This window comes from Balaenoptera borealis, assembly GCF_965194805.1.
Source record: "Balaenoptera borealis genome assembly, chromosome: 10".
In the NCBI taxonomy this organism is placed as follows: Eukaryota; Metazoa; Chordata; class Mammalia; order Artiodactyla; family Balaenopteridae; genus Balaenoptera; species Balaenoptera borealis.
In genome coordinates this window covers 2,375,332-2,389,858 of record NC_138874.1, presented here as the reverse complement: position 1 = coordinate 2,389,858, position 14,527 = coordinate 2,375,332, and the positions used below count along the sequence as shown (strand labels likewise).

Sequence of the window (14,527 nt, the reverse complement as noted above, 5' to 3'; positions counted from 1 at the left end):
CTCCTTGACTTTTCCTTCCTTTCTCCTTTATTTTTCTGAAGCTCCGTAGTAATGATTCCAATTTCTTTCCTGCATATATCTATAGCTCTTTGTAGAAATTTAATTTTTCTTTTTTCTCTGATTTATAAAAATTAATCCTAAATTTCTAATCCCATTAGACTAGCTTTTATTTCCTAACATTCCCAATTTTTTCTCCCTAGATAAGAATATTGGTACTATGTAAACTATTTTTTTTTTTAGTACTTGTGTTTTAAACCGTTTATCTCACTTATTCACTTGCTTTCATTGTCCATACAACTACTGAGAATCCTCCTTTTGTTCCTCTCACTCTCTTTTACTTCCTGGTTTGGGCTTCCTTCAAAGACAGGTCAAGTCAACCTTTCAGAAAATTCACAAGGCACACTCTCTAACCGCAAAGATTTTAGAGGTCTAAACAGAGGACTTATGCAAGAATATCTCCTTTAACAATTTATTTTATATATATGTACATATACACATACACACTTTAGGTAGGTAGCAAAGTGTAGAAATTAATAAAAATGAAATAAAGTTGGCCAATGCATAAACATGCAAGTTGAAACAGCAGGAGTTTGAAGGGAATAAAAAACGCATTAATACAGTCTGAGACACAAGTTTCTTTTGTGCTTTCCTGCCATACATCTAAAAATTCCAGCATGGTGAGTACATTTAATAATAATAATAATAGAATAGTATAGTGAATAAGTGTACGGTTTTCTGGAGCTAGATTGGCTGGCTGGCAGTCTTGGCTTCACCACTTAGAGCTGTGTGACTTAGGACAATTACTTAATCTTTCTGTGCCTCAGTTTTCAAATGTGTAAAATGAGGATACCAATGGTACTCTGTTGACCAAGTTTTTGTGCTAATACATGTAAAATGTTTAGAATCATGCCTCAGACATAGTAAACTCTCAGTAACTGTTACTGTTACTTACTGTTATTTTTGTTACTGCTACTGTAAAATAAAGCACCGGTTAGTAGAAAATAGCAGATCAAAGTGAACATTAAGAAACAAGCAAGCATCACTGCAGTAATTGGAAAGTCATTTACTTAATCTATATCTTTTCATGTGTTTTTTGCTGTATACCTGGAGTTAAAGATTCTTAGGTACTCTTTGGATTAGTCCCCAAATAACACATATCAAGATCACCAGTACAGTATAACAATCACTCTTCTTAGCTCAAAAGCAACCCCTGTAAGAAGCTGAAGGAGCCCCTGCATCAAGCATATTGGAGATGGGAAGTTGGTTTTTCCTGTACCTATAGCTGCTTCAAATCCTGCAAAGTTTGAAGCTCTGGTGATTGTTAAAAAATTCCAACTCAAGAACTAGAGAAATAGTATGTTTGCACTAATATAAAAGTTAGAGCCATAAAGCAACATCCAGAACTAAATCAAAAGATCCCACAACTCAGATTAGACTTCCCTAATTGATTTGAAGAGAACTCAATGAGTGCTGGCTGTACAGAGGCACTGACCTCCACCCAGTAAGGAAGTTAAGAACAGAGGACAGGGTAACTGGAACAGCAGTTCTAATCCTTCATATGTCATACAAAGGAAGGGAAGGAGAGGGTTTATTATGTTCCAACGAATCATGAAATAAACCAGACCACTCCATGAAAGAAAGAAAATTCAGACTGATCAAGGAGAGAAACAAGGGCACTTCCTCTAGCTGTGTTTGTATCTATTCACAAACTGGACCCCATAGAATACTGGGAAAGGGGGAAAAATCTACATAATGATTAATGCCAAATAAAGCATCTTCAGCTAAAGGGGAAGACAGGCGGAATCCGTAAGACATGAAAGTATAGCAGCAGGGGCTGTAAGAAATGTAAGTTTAAGTTATCAAGGGAAGAGAGAAATAGAATGGTTAATGATGGGCATTCCTGGGAAAATAGTGCTAGTTATAAGAAATAAAGCAGAACGAGAGTCAAATCCAGGTCTATTACGAAATTATTTTTAATTACATAAGACTTTTTAAATAGCCTAACAGTTATAAAGTTTTAGAAATTGTCAATACTTCTGAGTCAGAAAATCTGAGTGTGTCACATCTATGCCATTTATTAGCTGCACGATTTGAGCAATCATTAAGCTTGCTGAACTTCACTCCTTCCATAGGAAAATAGAAGTAATAGTATCTACACACTACCATCTTATAGCATTTTAAGAGTAGTCAAATGAAATTATACTTAGAAACATAAAGCATTATTGGAATGTACATTGTTAATATCACTCAACTTTTGCTCAATTTAAATATTGGTGAGGATATTACTACTTTATCATATTATTATGAACAGCTCTAATTGCTAAAGAGAAAAGACTGTAAAATATATGAAAAAAATATACAACTCCCACACTGATTCAAGCTATATCCCCTGGTACATCAGAATTAAACTTGATCTACTATCCAATGGTATTTCTTCAATAATGATAGTTATCATAATACCCTTTAAGTTTTCTATTCTGTATATGACAGAGGAAAATTCAAGGGTTGGTTAATTTGGTTGTTTAATGACATCAAGATCTGGATTTACCTCGTTCCATTTTCTACTGAAAATATGCATTTTCCAGCCCTGGAAATCCTGGTCCTTTTCTTCCAGATTCCTTTAAGTTTGTTAATATCCTTCTCAAAACTTGGTGCCTGTTCCTGTGACAGACTCCTGCTCACGTAGCCCATACACATCTCCATTCCAATTGTGCTTTCTCTTTGCCAGCAGAGGCCTATTTTGTTCAGATATTGGAGGGTGTAGTAGTAGTTGCTCAAGAAAGGCAGCCCCGCCCCCAGACCCAAGAGGTGAATATTGATTAAGTCAATCATGGCAATTTTATTACCCTGCCACCTTCATGTGATGCAATCTTGGCCACTAACATACAAGAGGAAGTCTTCAGGAGAGCCTTTAGAAAAGTTCTCTTCACTCTTTAGAAAAGATCCGAGACCGGGCTTCACCCCTTCCCGCCCGTGGGGTGATGTTTGGATGTGCTGCAGACGACCTGAAATGCTAGGAGGAAAGCCAAGATTATTGTAGAACCACCAACCCAGGGCTCCTTTATTATGAAGCCACTGAATTAACAAGTGTTCATTTTTCCATTTTGCAGCCATTTTTATGTAGGGCAATCCATTTTAGTTATTGCCTAAGCCCTATTTAGGAGTGTAGCACTGTCTTTTGAAGCCCCTGCCCATCCCTTTTGCCCACCTGAGATGATCTGCTCGTAGCCAGCACTCTGATAGTTTTCCACCTCAGGTGCCTGAACCTCTTCTCTTCTTGAAGGTCCTGTGCTAAACGTGGTAGGTGAGGAGGAATTTAAGTCCCTTCCCCCTGAGCCTCAAGCAATAGGGAATGGGATTTAGTGGAGCTGGGGGGTTAAATCTCCCCCCACTCTGGTGGCCCATCTCTGAAATGCATTCCACACGGTTTCTCGAAGGGCTCCAACAGAGTCCAAGTTGCCCACAGCAGAAACCCACTTATTAACTCACCTTTTGCTGGGTTGTCTCCCTTCCTTGTCTCACTTTTTTCTTTTATAGATTTATTTTATTTATTTATTTATTTATTTATTGGCTGCGTTGGGTCTTCCATTGCTGTGCATGGGCTTTCTCTAGTTGCTGCGAGCGGGGGCTTCTCTTCGTTGCGGTGCGAGGGCTTCTCATTGCGGTGGCTTCTCTTGTTGCGGAGCACAGGCTGTAGGTGCACGGGCTTCAGTAGCTGTGGCTCACAGGCTTTAGAGCGCAGGCTCAGTAGTTGTGGCGCACAGGCTTAGTTGCTCCGCGGCATGTGGGATCTTCCCGGACAAGGGCTCGAACCCGTGTCCCCTGCATTGGCAGGCGGATTCTTAACCACTGCTCCACCAGGGAGGCCCCCTGTCTCACTTTTTTTCCCCCTCAAATTTGCTTTCCTTGACCTTGGGATCACCTTCTAAATAAATCACATGTGTCTAAGACCTTGTCTAGGGTCTGTTTTCGAGGAACCCAAATTAAGACAAGTTGTATATTCTGTTACTTACAGCTGAAAGCTTTCTGTTGCAAACGTGCTGGAGCAGTGCTGTCCAACAGCACTCTGTCTCTGTGATGGTGGAAATGTTCCATAGCCGTGCAGTCCAATAGCCATTCGTCACATGTGGCTGTAGTGTGTGTGAAGTGTGGCTGGTGTGCCCGAGGAACTGAATTTTTCATTTCATATCATTTTGATTCATTTAAATAGCCTCATTTTGCTAGTGGTGACCATATTGGACAATTTAGCTCTAGAAGCAGTCCAGTGAGGACCAAATGAATGAAAGAACTGCATCCCTGTTGTTTTAAACGTCAGAATTATATTCCACAATCATATATTTTGCACAGTGAAGATTCGTACTAGGCTAGGCTTTGTGAAGCATACAGAGATGAATAAACATCTGCCTTCTAAAACACAGTCTAGTTAGGAAAACACACACACATAAAATATATTATAAATATATTTATAAACATAAAGCAATATGCATGTTAAAAGTGGCATAAACAAACTACTATGGAAGATAGAAGGATGCACAGTTAATTTCTGCTGCGGAAATGTAAGACTACTTCCCTGAGGTAGCATTTGAGCTGAGTCTTGAAGATAAATATACTGTCTTTAGAGAGGGACAGAGGGAGAATTATATTTATAGATGGATAATGATACATAGAAAAGGAGTACCAACAAGAAGAATGAGAATGCAAGTGGTACAATAAAGCTGGGCTGTAGAACAAAATTCTAGGTGAGGTCAAGAGTGCACAGAGCTTTGAATTCCATATTAACACACTTAGATTTTATTGTTCTACGAATGATAGCGAATCATCAATGAGTTTGAGCCTAGGTGGCGATGATGGTGTTGTCGCTGACATAATTGGTTATAGACAGGAATAATTGCAGATATAGAAATCAATTAGAAATTTACAACATTAGTCCGGGCAACAAATGACATTGATGTGAACTTTGTCCGTATCATTGAGAATAAAAACAAGAGGCAGGTAGACGTGGTAAATCCTGACCACAAACTGAAACTAGGCTATGAGGGAGAACAGTTGGAGATGCCCCAAGAAAACACAAGGGAGGACTGGGTTGGAGGGAGAAAGATAATGCATATACTGAGATGAAAGAGATGTTCAGCAGATATTTGTGCAGGCAAATGCTGGGTGTTTGTTGTTAGCTACATCAAAAGAAGCAGACTTAGCAGGAAAAAGAAAGAGAGGAAGCTCTTAACGTTTACTTCGTCACCCAAGGGGGATGCAAAGAGTTTAAAACCTAAGTGAAGCAAAGGAAAGAATTGGTCTTTTTTAATGGCCACGTTATACTTTTAGCTAATGTTGAATAAAAGATGGTTGTTTATTTCTGTTAAGTTCCCTTGTTGATTTGGGCTCATTATTCCAGTCTACTGAGTTTATTTTTTGACTAGCAGTCATTGTACAGAAAAGTTACTCAGTTTTTCCAATTGTCTTCTTTTGTATTTTTAGCCTCAAAAAGTTATTTAAGATATAAAAAAATTGAATAAAAGGAAAGGCTAATCATTTCCCTGGAAAAGGAAGCAGTATTGTGAAGCTTGTGCAGTGGACGCTGTGGGTGCACCGCCCATACCCCCATTCAGGATCAAGACTCTCACTTCCAGAGGTTGAGTGTTGATGCCTGACAGCTCATAGCTGAGTCCTTCTCTAAGAACTGGCCTTGGCCTTTGTGCATTAGACCTCCCTCAACCTGTATCTATTGCTTGGTTAATGTAGCCCCTTTGTTTTAATTCTGGTCAATCCGGAAGAATCATCCTAGCCCTATAGCCTCTGATGGGATCGTCTGGAGCCTCTGTTGTAACTTCATCATAGCTGGACTTCTCCTCTGCCGCCTTCCCTCTCTCACAGGTGTTATTCCCACAAGCATTCTCAATAAACTACCTGCATGCAGATCTCCATCATAATGTCTGTATCCCCAAGGAAACCTACCTAAGGTGAATTTCAAATCAAAATCTCAGTCGGTAATTTTTGACTTGACAAAACCATTTTAGACATCATTTAGAGTATCAGGATCCTTTTTACATTTGAAAAAGAAGATTAATGAGGATGATTGTTTTTAAGTTATGTTAATTTAATCAGCATGGCACTGGTGCAACAATAAAGAGACAAATGAATAGAGGAGAATAGATATCTCAGACACAGATCCTACTACATACAAGAATTTATTATATTATAAAGGCCATTGACATCACAAAAATATGATAAAGATTAATGGCATAACAAACCAAAGAGGAAGGGAAAAATTATTCAATAAATGGCGCTCAGACAACAGGATCGGCAAAATAAATTAATTCTTATATCATGCATTAAAATAAATCCAAGATGGATTAAAAATTTTCAGTTTTACTAATAATCAAGGAAGCAAATTTAAACATCAGTGAGATACAATCTTTTGCTTGTCATATTGGTGGAAAGAGTTTATTGATGAGGGCATGGGGATAAAAGAGTACCTTCATATACTGTTGGTGGAAACCTAAATTGTTACAGCTTTTGAAAGATAATCTGATATTTACTATGAAAATTTTTAAATGTGTATCTTTGATTTAATTCATTCAACTTTTTAATTAAAGAATAAAAAAGTAGTATAAAACATTAAGAATAACATGCATATATGATAAACTTCAGAAATCTTCGTTTTTACAAATTCATATGCTTGTGCACATGTAAAAATGTATACAATCACGTAACCACCACCCAAATCAAGATATGAAATGCTTTCAACACTTTAGAAGTTTACCTGGTGTTCTATCCTGGATAATATTTCCTTTCCACTAAGTGACTAGAACCTCTCATGGAGCTTCTGGTCTACTGGCAGAGACAAATATTAAGTAACTAAGTAGACAAATGATTATTAATACTTGGTGTTCATATTATTAGGAAAAATGAAAAGTGCAAAAAGAGAAATACCATTTAGATTGGGGAAACTGGGGGAAGACAAATCAGAAGGAGTAATATTGAACACGAAGAATGAGTAGGAGTTAGTCAGGCATAGACAATAGGGAGGGAAGAGTACCCCAAAGAGAGGGAACAGTATGTGGCTTGAGTTGAGAAAGAGCTCCAAGGACCTGAAAAAAATAGTGCTGTAAGGCGAAAAGAGTCAAAGCAGGAGACTGGAGCAACCGACAGGAGCCAATCCCTGCAGGGCATTTTAAGCTGATTAAAGATGTATATTTTAACCTAATTGTAATGGAAAACCACTCAATGGCTTTGAAGGAAAGCATATTTTTTCAGCGATCATTGTGGGCAACTATGAAGTTAATGGATTGTTGGGAAGATGGAGTGGAAGTTGGGAGACCAATTATTAGGCTGTTGCAAGAGAGGATGATGACTCAGACCAGAAAAGAAAACAAAAAGAAATGGAGAATTCAAAATGTATTTTGAAAGTTACATCTACTGAGCTCATTGGCTGATAGGATGAGAAGGATGAGGGCAAAGGAGATTGTAAATTCATGTAAAAGAAAAGCTATGAAGGATAAACATCAAACTGCTGGCTGTTATCTCTGCTTTGGGTTTGGATGAGGGGAGACGTTGGATGAAGACAGATTTTCACTTTTTATTTGGTATACTCCAAACTAAAATGGTAGTGGTGGTGCTTGTGATGGTAATAGTATTAGTTTAGAGTTATTTAAGTGACCTTGCATTATTACCTGTGATTAATTGCATTATTTAATGGAAATAAAACAAACAATAAAGGAAATGGCCATTAATTTGATTTATAAAATACTTTTTATTCTATAAATGAAAGAAAACATAATCCAAATTAAAAGGCAAAAAAAAATCTGGAAGCAGTGTTATACAAGTATGACAATGGGTTGAGATAATTTCTATATAAAACGTCAAACAAACTATTACGGTTTGTGTAAGGTTTTCCATATTAATCAGCAATTCACAGGAGAAAAAATAGAAATATTTTTTCTAGCTTTATTGAGATGTAATTGACATATAGCATATTGATTTGATACATTTATATATTGCAAAATGATTATCACCATAGCATTAGCTAATACCTGTATCATGTCACATAATTACCATTTCTTTTTTGTGATGGGAACATTTAAGATTTACTCTCTTAGCAAATATCTAATACAGTATTATTAACTGTAGTCACTATGCTGTACATTTGATCCTCAGAACTCATTTATCTTATAATTGGAAGTTTGTACCCTTTGACCAACATCTTACCTTTTCCTCCACCCCCTAGCCCCTGGTAACTACCACTGTAGTCTCTGTTTCTATGGGTTTTGGCTTTCTTAAAATCTACATATAAGTGATATTATACAGTCTTTTTCTTTCTCTGAATTTTTTCACTTAACATGATGCCCTCAAGGTTCATTCATGTTGTGGCAGATGGTAGGATGTCCTTCTTTCTCGTGGCTGGATAATACTCCATTGTATGTATATATACAACTTCTTTATCCATTTGTCTGTTGACGGGCACTTAGGTTGTTTCTATATCTTGGCGACTGTGAATAATGCTGCAATGAACACAGCAGTATAAATATATCTTTGATATCCTGTTTTCATTTCCTTTGGATATATACTCAGAAGGTGGATTCCTGGATCATACGGTAGTTCTTTTTAAAATTTTTGAGGAACCACCATTGTACATTCCCACCAACAGGGCAAAAGGGTTTTCTTTTTCCCAATCCTAGACAGTGGCTGTTATCACGACTCTAACAGCGGTGAAGTGATATCTCACTGTGGTTTTAATTTGAATGTCCCAGATGATTAGTGATGTTGAGTATCTTTTCATGCACCATTTCATGCACCATGGACCCTGATGTTCGGTGATATGGAGCACATTTTCCTGTACCTGCCATTTGTATGTCTTCTATTCAGTTCCTCCTCTGCCCATTTTAAATCATATTGTTGTCAGGGGGGGGGGTGTTTATTTGTTGTTTTGCTATTGATTTGTATTGGATCTTTATATATTTTGGATATTAACCAAACCAGGGGTGAGGAGTCGGAGGGGAGGTGGAGGAATCAGCGAGATGGGTCCTCTCAAGCATCCATGCCGTAAGTGGAACTGTTGTGAGTCTGGCGGTTAGGCAATACTGTATGTAGTAATTACATTCTTCATATTCTTTGACTTAAATTTTTACCTCAGGGACTCCGCTCTAATGAAATGAGCACAAATATGTAGAGACCTTTATGCGTTCCACATAGCCATTATTTATAATGCAACATTAGAAACACTGTAACACAACAGTGGTAAATGGTATCTCCATGATTATCATATAGTCATTTAAATTTACATGGAGACATGCTTAAGCTATCATTTTAAGTGAAAGCATGTTTTATGTCTTCTTGATGCCTTACTCTTTGATGACCCCTGCCTGTGCAGACCAAACATAGCTTTAGTCCTGTCAGTATCAGCAACCAGATTTTACCTCGGTGTAGCATCTCCACTTGGATAATCTTTGGCAGGCTCATTTATAGCCCTGTCTACCTTACCTTGTTTCTCAGATCTCCAGCTACTCCATTTAAGATGGATGGAAATCACTATCTTCGGGAAACCTGCAATAAAATTAGGTACATTTGATTGCTGTAATTGAATTGACTTCATATATGTAATAAGGAACACATTCCAGAGGAAATAAATTACAAAGTTGGAACTGTAAGATAATCGTAAAATCTATTAAAAATAAAAAGAGGGATGCTATAATGGTCAACATAGATAGAAGAGAAAAACAGTATGCAGGAAGCTTAGGAAAAAATAGAGCTGAGAATTTGTACTTGTCAGTGTATCCCGTACTCTGCACCGTGTCTAACAGGCACTCAAAATCTGTCTGTCAATGACAATATTTTAAGTTAGTTTTGTCTTTTTACTAAAAGGCAAAGTATTTGAAGGCCCTTACCTGCTAACTTACTTGTGTAGAAACTTACCTCGTATAGAACAGTTTACATTCAAAATGTATATATTCTATTCCTAAAACAGCTAGCCTTGAGAGCAGCAGACTGAAAAAACAGACTCAAATGGGGAATGGAATTGGGAGAGAATAATACAAGACAGTCATTCTTCTGTTTCTTCAAGTACTTTACTTTTTACATTAAAACTCTATATTATTTTTTGACATTTTTTGTAATTGATATGTATTAATTTTATTAAAAATAAATACATAAAAGCGTATTACCACATTCTCCATGATCTTTCATTGTTTTTAATTATATAGGTGTGAGAGGAATGTGCATATGTAGTTTATCTATATATATATATATATATATTAATCATATGCAAACCCAGGATGAGAAATAGCTGCTTGAAGCAAATCCAAGAAAGAATAATGCTGTTAGCAGTGGTGGTAGCCATTGTCATAGCAGTAATAGTAGTAAAAGTAGTATTAGTAGCTATAGTAGTAGTAGCTGAGCCTTACATGTGTGCATTCAACCCTTGTGAGTCTTAAATGAACTTCATTATCACCTTTGTACTAGTAAATAGCACTATGAAGTCGTTCCCATTTAACTAAAGGGAAAAATGAGGCTCAACGTTTTTGCCTAACAAATGGTATAGAGGTAACAAATGATAGAACTAATACAAAATTCTTTCATTTGATTCCTAGACCTGTGTTAGTTTCACTATTTTTTGAGGCATTTTATATTCAGTCATCCCAAGTCAATATAGACAACAAATTGGCACAAATGTTTAGGCTAGTAATATATTATAATTTCAAAGGTGTTGTATTCCTCAATATGAAAAAATGTAATCTTTTCATTATTTGATTTATCCTAATCAGTGAGCCTAATAGTAGTAGTGATGATTATAGGATCTTATGATTTTATTTATCTCATTGTCAACAACCTTTTTCACGGAGAAGGTATAAAAATAAAGTTCAGTGTGTCCTTGGGACACATTATAATTTTGAAGTAGTTCTGAGTAGGAAATGAAATGATTCACTGTAGTGGCTAAAAATGAAAATTGCTTGCAAGGTCATCTGGATTACAAAAATTATTCTAATGAGCCCTAAGCTTAATATAAACTTTATGTGAGTTATCACCTTATAGCCACTTTTGCTAACAGATGACATTCCTAAATGCTATTATTTGTTGACAACTAATAAGCCTTATAAAAGTTTTGTTCCTAAGCAACTCACCTCCTGCTAAAGAAACTGTAAATCTTCACTTTAAACTACAATTTCTGCTGAGACACACACTTCAGGAGTTAAGTTGGTGACCATTTTAGAACTGTGAATTTTAACATCCATGAAGTCTGACGGTTTGTTACGTTCCTGTTGCTGTGAATCACTTCTGTACTGTCATTTCCTCTTGCTTCTCCTGTCATTCCTAAAGATGTGCCGTAGTCTGATACTCACTGGGATACTTAACACTCTGTTGTTCCTCTAGTGGCTACACCCTGTTTTCTGTGACATGGGAACTTGTCCACGACTTCAACACCACCACTACCATCACCACCACCATCAGCCAAGAGACACTTATCCAGCACCTTCTTTGGAGCACAGTCTGGGTAAGACCTGCTTCTTTCCTTGCATTGGGACCAGGCGTCTTCTTTGAATGCTCAAATTTTTTATTCTTCTTTAAAATATTTCAGTAGCAGTTATACATTTCCTTTTTGTGTCAGTGGACTCTTTATCTTCCATTTAGATCTTTAGCTCATGAAGATATAGGAAAAGATGAAACTAAAACTACTGATGATTTTGAGATGCTAACATTGTGTAGTGAGTATTTTACTGGGACTAAACATTTACGCTTGTGTTCAATTTGAGCAGAAAGATGAGAAAGTGAAGTGTCAAGAGAGAATACCATGCACAAGGATTCTTAGAGTCCAGAAATAACTTCCGGCATAAGACCTTTTAGAAGGGAAAACTTGAGAAGAAATAATCTCCTCTTTAACTTATTCAGATATAGAACTCTGTTTGGGACAGTATATTTTTCTTAATCTAGCATCTTGGGGGGGATTTGTTATATACTAAGAACACTTCCAATTATTTTACATGCAATGTCTCAATATAAATGTCACAATAACTTGAGATAGATACTGTTATGCATATTTTATAGGTTAGACACAAAGGCTTAAGGAATTTAAATAACTTATCCAAGTCAAATAGGTATTAAGAATCAGGAGCCAAGACTTTTATACAGATCTTTCTCTAAAGAGAATCCAGATCTTTAGTCAAGTTTGGAAAAAGGTACCAGAAACTTCTACTAGACTCAATAAAATTTTTTTAGTGGGAATATTGCCTAAATCGTATTTGAGTTATTTCACTCAGTAAACATATCTTAAGGACCTGTTGTGTACTGGGCACTATGTAGATGTTGGCATTAAAGTTCCAGCACTCTGGGTATAGAGAAAAGAGTAAACAGAAAGAAAATTACATAGGATGAACGATAAGGCAGTAAATGTCACAAATTATGTCATGAGAATAAGAAGAAAACTGGCTATGCATAAAAACTTTGAAAATGATACGGGGCTTGGAGCAGATTACAGGTTAACGTATCGGTCAGAAATGCAATGCCATTTGACAGTCACGCAAAGACATAACATGCAGTAACTGCAAATAATCTTCTATCTGTACTTAGTTTTGGCTGAGATTTTATGAGGACGAGTCATTCCACTGTGACCACATTATAAGCAAGATATGGGAGACTTGGAGAGGGTCCAGAGGTTTATAATGAAAATAATTAAAATTTAAGAAGAAAAGAAATCCTTGAGGAAATGTTGAAGGATGTGGGGTTATTTTGTCTGAAGAGAGCAAAGATGTGAGCAAGGAGAGCCTTAATAGCTATTTCAAAATACAAGAAGACTTTTTCAGAGGATGGGAAACAGTTGTTCCCGTTTTACACTAAAGAAAGAACAAAAGAAATGTGTGATCCTCAGAGGATAATACCATAAACGTGATAAAGAGGTCATTCTTTATCCTGTTTAAGAAGAGTCATCTTAATTCTCCCTCTTGGGACTTGTAAGTAGTCAGAAACAAAAACTTTAATATGATCAGAGGACAAAAGTTTCTCTTCTCACACTGTCCCTGAAACACACACTGCCAGAGAGTGTCCATCTTCCAACCAAAGACGTAAACAATTGTGCACTGTGAATGCTGCACATTTATGGGGTTTCTGGGAGGAATGTACAGCATAGGCCAAAGGTCTGAAACTCTTTTGGTTGGCCACGTATTTTATAAGATGGAATTATTTACTAAAATTAAAAATATTTTATTGTAGATAATAATAGAAGTTTAATAGATAATAGAAATACTAGAAATTTAGAAGTAATAGAAATTTAATAAAGTGTTAAAAATAGTTTTATAGAAATAATAGAAATTTAATAAAATATTTTTAATATTTTCAATGTTGTACATTAAACAAGAATGTACAGCATAGGCCTGAAACTCTTTTGGTTGGCCACATATTTTATAAAATGGAATTATTTACTAAAATTAAAAATATTTTAGATAATAATAGAAATCCTTATGTCTCTAATTTTTAAAAAATCAGGATACCTGGCAAATCTGGACCCATTCTTACTGGGCTGGAGGTATGTGGTGCAGCCCACATTAAATAGCACATGTGCCCGAGTCCCCAACATTTCCTACCTGGCTTGGTTCATTCATTCTTGTTGCCTGCCTTGTCTCTTTAGATATTTGACTCCATAACTACGGGTTTAAATTAAAAGGAGCAATGAAAGGGGGACCATTCAATGGCTTTGCCAAACTTATCGAGCTTACAGAGTCCCCCACCCCCACCCCGCTCCCCGCACTCTCTTACTGTCATTTTATTTTAGAGCTATGTAACCAAGTTCGGACTTGTATAGAGTCCCTGGACAATAGTGCATGAAGAAGAGAGACAAAAAGGAGATAATCCTCCAGGGCCTTCCAGAAGTATTCTGTGGAGACCGGCTTCTCTAAGATTGGGACAGTGTGGTAGGAACCACTTCAAGCAACAAAGAACTGTAGTAACTGGGTCTTCTTGGAGCATCCTTTATTTTCAATGAGGAGTCATTTAAAACATGATTTTTGTATTAAAATATAGTACTATAGTTTGAAGAATTCAAGAACATTTACAAAAGAAAGCATGAAATTTCAAAGGCATTTGTCACTAGTACCAGGGTTCTCATACTTCTGCCATTCTTGGGTATTTTACTGGCAGAGTTTGAGCAGCATAACTAGATTTCTGGCAGCTCCAAATCATTGCAACTTCTATCCCCTGCGCCTTCAGTTGCTCCTGAATCTCTTCGCAGAAGTTTTATAAGCATAAGCGTATTTGTCCAAAGCACAAGTAAATTTAATTAAGATTATGTCCACCCAAATCAAGCAACTCTTCATTTGAAATATTATTTTTAAAATTATCCCCAATTAAAGCACTATTTCAGCATACTATCCTGGTTAATGACACACGTCTGGAGTCAGACTGTCTGGACTCTCTACCATGCAACAGCTGTGTGACCTTGAATGAGTAACTTAACCTCTATGTCCTTCAATTTCATTGGCCCTTGTTACAAGATTTAAATGGGTCAACATTTGTAAAGCATCTAGAAAATTACTTGGAATATAAT

The 14,527-nt window shown here is 36.6% G+C and overlaps 1 pseudogene across 1 annotated transcript in view; it reads left to right on the top strand.

The window, feature by feature from the left end:
• Positions 1-14,527, top strand: part of LOC309604753 (macrophage migration inhibitory factor pseudogene) — a 155,159-nt pseudogene that overhangs the window by 78,367 nt on the left and 62,265 nt on the right. The window contains exon 4 of the transcript XR_014249612.1: positions 11,365-11,485. The product of XR_014249612.1 is annotated as a macrophage migration inhibitory factor pseudogene (transcript). The remainder of the gene's footprint in view (positions 1-11,364; positions 11,486-14,527) is intronic.